General features: G+C 36.8%; 1 non-coding gene across 1 annotated transcript; it reads right to left on the reverse strand.

Annotated features, from left to right (window-relative positions):
- Positions 1–486: 486 nt before the first annotated feature.
- On the reverse strand, positions 487–577 carry LOC112632274. Its single transcript, XR_003121333.1, has one exon. It is a non-coding gene; the product is annotated as a small nucleolar RNA SNORD55/SNORD39 (small nucleolar RNA).
- Positions 578–6,229: the final 5,652 nt, after the last annotated feature.

A 6,229-nucleotide genomic window follows, 5' to 3' on the forward strand; every position in this document is an offset into this window, starting at 1 on the left:
CGGCAACAGATTCCTTTAATTTTGTCTGAGAAAGTCTTCAATTTTTCTTCACTTTTGAAGCATAATTTCATAGATACAAAATTTTCTAGTTTGGCTATTTTTATTCTTCAACACATTAAATATTTTCATTCTACTATCTTTTTGTTTCATGGCTTCTGAAGAGAAGTCTGATGTAATTCTAATCTTTGCTTTTCTACAGGGAAGGTGGTTCCCTCACACTCTGGTTTCTTTCAGAGTTTTCTTTGTTATTGATTTTATGAGGTTTGAACATTATATGCCTAAGGGTTGATTTTTTTTTTTGGTGCCTGTCTGTTGTTTGGAGGTGTTAACTTTGAGAAATTCTCAATCAATATGATTTCAAATATCTCATTGGATTCCTTTCTCTTTGTCTTCATCTTCCGGTATTCTTATTATATATGTCACACCTTTTGTAATTGTTTCACAGTTCTTAGGTATTCTGTTCTGTATTTTTCATTTTTCGCTCTGTGCATTTTTTTCACATATGTGACTTTTCAAAGTTCACCTCTTCACTGCACACTCAGGAGTCTTTAGCATTACCAAGGTGTCATCATACGCTGCATTTCAATTTTGGAGGTTTTGATTAACTTCTCCAAGCTCACTGATTTTTTTTTCCTCAGCTGTGTTCAGTCTACCAATGACACCATCAAAGGTATTTTTTATTTCTGTTACAGTGTTTTTTATTTCTAGTATTTCTTTTTCATTCTTCCTGATATTTTAACAATATTGAGTTTCCATCTCTTTGCTTACATTACCCATCTACTCTTGCATATTGTCTACTTTTTCCAGTAGGATGCCTAACATATTAATTGCAGTGGTTTTTTGTTTGTTGTTTGTTTTTCTGATGGAGTTTGGCTCTTGTTTCCAGCCTGAAGTGCAATGGCGTGATCTCAGCTCACTGCATTGTCCACCCTCTGGGTTCAAGTGATTCTGCTGCTTCAGCTTCCCAAGTAGCTGGGATTACAGGTGCCCACCACCATGCCCAGCTAATTTTTTGTATTTTTAGTAGAGACGGGGTTTTACTATGTTGGCCAGGCTGATTTTGAACTCCTGACCTCAGGTGATCCACCTGCCTTGGCCTCCCAAAGTGCTGGGATTACTGGCATGAGCCACTGCACCCGGCCATAATTATAGTTATTTTAAATTACTGGTTCAATAATTTGAACACCTCTACCACATTTCAGTCTTGTTCCAATGCTTACTCAGTCTCTTCAAACTGTCTTTTTTGTCTTTTAGTACGTCTTGTAATTTTTTGAAAGCCAGATATGATGTATTGGGTAAAACAAACTGAACTAAGTAGGCATGGAGTGTGAGGCTTTATGTTTAAATGGCTAGGACTTAGGTTGTGTTTATTGTTTGCTACAGTTGTAGATGTCAGATGCAATAATTTTCTCTGATGTACTGTTTTTGTCTCCCTATTGTTTTGAGGCTTTTCTAGAGATTTCCTCTTAAATAAGTTCTGAGACATAGTTACATTACACTTTTATTATACAAAAGACCTATTAATGTGTTTGTAACATGTGGGGAAAGGTAAAGTATTCTATCATCCTATAATTTGGTCTCATTCTTTTAGTTTGCTTGTATATCCAAGCTGTGACACTCACAAATGCTTTTTAATAACGTTTTGTTTTGTTTCACTCTTTGGTGAACTGGAAAGGCTAGTAGGGACTGGGTGTTTCCCTTCTCTTGGGTCAATTAGGCCCTAGTAAAACCCCAGTTCGCTAGACTGTGGTAAAATACTTTCTCTCGAAGGGAGAGATTGTTAAGAAAAACAAAATTATCTGGGCATATTCCAAAATGTCTGCTTTTCCCTTCCTCAGGCTGAAACACAAGGAGATTTTTCTCTAATCTTCGCTGTGAGAACTTGTAGAGCTCTTAGAAGTTAAATTCACATAAATATGTGTCCCCCTCCCCAAGACTACTCTCTCTATCTGGAATTTTTAACTCTCACACTCACCCATACTGAGCCTCTAGCAATTTATCAATTACAGTTTAAGTTTTCCTACCCCAATACTGGTTGCCACCAAGGTTTCTGCTCCCGGGCTTCTGCTGCGGTTAATTGTGATCTCGTAATTTGGGTACCAGTGGTTTGTCCTGTGGCATCAATTCTCTGACGGATTTAAGAAGAGTGACTGATTTTTAGTTTGTTCAATATTTCTCTTGTTGTGAGGATGGGAGTGACCACTTTCAAGCTCTTTACTTTTCAGACTAAAAACCAGATGTCTCTTGACTCATTTTTATCCTGGCTATGTATTAAACTTTTCTGCTTCTTAGCACACTTAGTGATTTTGTATTGGATCCTGGATGTTGTGATTTTATTTTGTAGAATTCTAAATTTTGTGATGTTTCTTTAAATAATGTTTACTGTATTCCCACATGTAATTAAACAATTTGCATATCAATTTGATCCTTTTGAGTCTTGAATTTAACCATTTTCATCAAGTGTAGACTATAGCTTTTCCTTTAGGAGTCTTTGATGAACTGTATAATCATTCAGGTTTCTTCATGAGGCTTTGGAATTTACATGATGCCAAATTCAGTATAAATCCTGGGAATTGGCTGGGCATGGTAGCTCAAGCCTGTAATCCCAGCACTTTGGGAGGCAAAAACAGGCAGATTGCTTGAGCCCAGCAGTTCAATACCAACCTGGGCAACATGCCAGAGGTCTATCTTTATACAAAATACAAAAAATTAACTGGGCAAGGTGATACATGCCTATAGTCCCAGCTACTCAGGAGGCTGAGGTGGCAGGATTACCTGAGCCAGGGAAGGGTGAGGCTGTAGTGAGCTGTAATCCTACCACTGCACTCCAGGTTGGGTGACAGAATGAGACACCATCTCAAAAAAAAAAAAAAAATCTGAGAATTGTTTGGTTTGCACCCCCTGCCCTCCCACCCTACTAAATTTTCTTTTCTCAGAAGTTGTTCTTTGTCCAACTTTGTGTCACTCTTGCATGTGCAGATTGGTATTTAGTCAAAGACTCAAGGACAGACACACACATATTTCTGGAGCTATTTCTCTGCATATGTCCCTTTCTCAGTAATCTGCCTTTCAAATTATAGCCACCTCACCATTTCTGGTTTCCAATTGCTGTATCTCCAAATCAACAAGGCTTCTAGACTATGTTTGGACTCCCCCTCCCTGTGCCATAGTTTTAAAATGCCTCCAGGCATAAAGCCAGGGCAATTGTGGAGCTCACTTTATTTGTTTATCTTCTTTCAGAAATCACAGCCCTGAACTGTCTGTTGTACAATGATGGAAGACAATTGTTTCAAATATTTTGTACTGTTTTCTAGTTGTTAACAATAGGAGGGCATATCTGGACCCTTTTACTCTTTCATGGAAGGCAACCTTTCTTCTAGGAGTGATTGGCATCAGGGAAGTCCATTCTTTTCAGAGCAATTCCCACTAGGTCTCACAGAAATTAGGCCTTCTTATCTGCCTATCTTCATTCCTTGAAATTAGCACAATAGATAACATCAATATATTTTGAAAAGCCTGGTTTATTCATTCTGGAAAACACCATATGTGATACTTCTACAAAACAGTCAAAATTGAGCTTTAGAAATTTCAATCCAATTCATTTCAAGATCAAATGAAAACATTGCCATGACACCTTCTATCTCCTGGGTCTTTTTGACCTCTGCCCCAATTATGGAAAAAGAATTCATGCCCATTATCCAAGTACAGTAAATATTTTTTGGAATTTAATCAATCTAAATGTTAACTTGGAAAACACATTTTTCCTAAGGGAAACATAATACAATAGGATGAAATGCCAACTAAAGTAAAAATAGCTTTCTACATTATTATGGAGAACTGTTCAGCTTTAGGGTCCACATTTTCTTGAATCTCTCTATTTTCAAATTTGCTTTATCTTTGAAAAACTTCAAGGTTTATCAAAGTGGTCTTTCAGTGCAGAGAACATCTGCATAATGACTTTATGTTCACAAATCATATAAAAGGAGAATCAGAGAAAAGCCTGAAGCTTTTAAGTATAGTTCTTTCCAGTGTATGACATCTCCAACAAAGTTTTAGAGATTCACAGGACTTATTCTAAGCCCTAGGTTAAATCACATTTTTTCCCTCTGCCTCCAGCAGTCTTTTTAAAAAGGAATCTTTTCAAAGAAAGTGGCCAAAGAAGGAGTGTCCAATTATGAGATGAAGGCACACAAGGATTTCTTCCCCTCTTTCAGGATTTTTCGTTCTCTCTCTTGTTTGGTTCAGAGGTATATAGATTACCTCAATCTAATCCTGCCACCATGTAATCAAGGTTCTGGGTCAAATAAAGATGCATGAAATTGAGCAAATTCTCAGATCTCCCTTTCTCATGTGCAAAATAATAGTATTGCATAGCTCACAGGGCTGTTTTGAAGACAAGGTGATTTTTTTAAGAGACAAAAAAATAGATATATCTCTCTTTGCTTTTTTATGATGCTCCCAGTTTAGCGTTATTGAGTTTTATAATCATATATTCTCTGCATGTATGTGTTCTAAAACCATGTTAAAAAGGTGTATCAGAAAACCATTTCAGATTAAAGGTTTTTGAAATTTTAAAGTCTTTTCTGATATGGGATAGGTTTTTTTTTTTTTTTTTTTTTTTTGCGTAGAAAGTCCTCTGATGAGAGAACTACATATGGTCAGGCCTATATGTGCAGAGAAGAATAGATTTAACAGTGTTGCTGTGATCTTAAATTAGAGCTTGCTGGTGACTTCATGAAAGATCAAAGTATATTATTATGCAGAAGTATCAGTGGTCACCTCCTCCATGATCAATAGTTCAGTTCTTCTCTGAGTAAAGAAAGAATGCTACTGAGTGTGATTCCACAATCCATTGCTTCTATCTCTTGATTACTTTGTTGCCAAAAGACTGAAGCTAGAAAGCAGGGTTATGGTAGAAGCCTCGAACATGACACCTGATGGTTCCTGCCTCCTGGTATTCACATTCTTGTCTAATCGCCTCCCTTGAGCATGGGTTTCATTTAGTGACCCACTTCTGATGAATAGAATATGGCAGGCGTGACAAGATGTCATTTTCAAGGTTATAAAAGACTATCACTTCTATCTTGACCTCATTCTCTCTCTCCCTTCCTCTCTCTCTCTCTCATCATTTATCTGGTGGGAAGCCAGTAGCCCTTTGGAGAGGACAAAGTGACCAGAACCTGAGGCCCACAGATAAACACGTGGATAAGCTTGAAAGTGCATCCTCACCCATTTGATTCTTTGGATGAGACTACATCTTGTTCTAACCCAATATGTATGTTCTGCCAGAGGCTCTCAGCTAAGTCATGTAAACCAGGTTTGAATTCTTGGCCTACAACTGTGAGATAATAAATTTTGTTGTTTTAGACTGCTACATGTTGAGGTCATTTGTTAGGCAGCAATAGGTAACTAGTACAAGGATCTACATGATGTTATGATAAAACCAAACTAAAAAAACAAAAAAGGTCTATTAGTGTTTGACTCTTCTATAGGTCAGAAAACTTGGGTGTTAGTCCTGCCTCCATCACTAATCAGTTGGTGGGCCAATCTCATCTTCTTTCTGGGCTTCTGTTTCTCCATTTTAAAAATAAGGGATTATATTAGCTTATTTTCATAGCATATAGTTTTATATTTCTTTTAGGATCTATACAGTGTAAGTAATCTTTCACTCTGTTTCTTTCTGTCTCTGTCTCTCTTTCTGTGTGTGTATGTCTGTATCAATATAAAAACCATGTGTATATAAATATAAAAACTACAAAATTCTGATGAAGAATACAAAGAAGACATAGATAGATAGATAGATAGATAGATAGATAGATAGATAGATGATAGACATTCCATGTTTATGGATAGGAAGACACAATATTGTTAAGATATCAGCCTTCCTAATTTGATCTACAGATTCACCACAGTTCCAGTTAAGATCCAAACAAGTTATTTTGTGACTAGCCACAAACTGATTAGATGGTTTATATGAAAAGGCAAAAGATTCAGAAGAGCCAACACAATATTGAAAAAGGAAGAAGAAAGTTGAAAGCCTGACGTTACCCATCTTTAAGATTTACTGCAAAGCTACGGTAATCCAGACAGTGTGATATTAGTGAACAACAGATAGATAGACCAATGAAACAGAGTAGAAGGCCAGAAATAGACCCACACAAACATAGCTAACTGATTTTTGACAAAGGAGCAAAGGCAATTCAATAGAGAAAGGATAGTCTTTTCAACG

Source organism: Theropithecus gelada, chromosome 9 (assembly GCF_003255815.1).
Source record: "Theropithecus gelada isolate Dixy chromosome 9, Tgel_1.0, whole genome shotgun sequence".
Taxonomy (NCBI): Eukaryota; Metazoa; Chordata; class Mammalia; order Primates; family Cercopithecidae; genus Theropithecus; species Theropithecus gelada.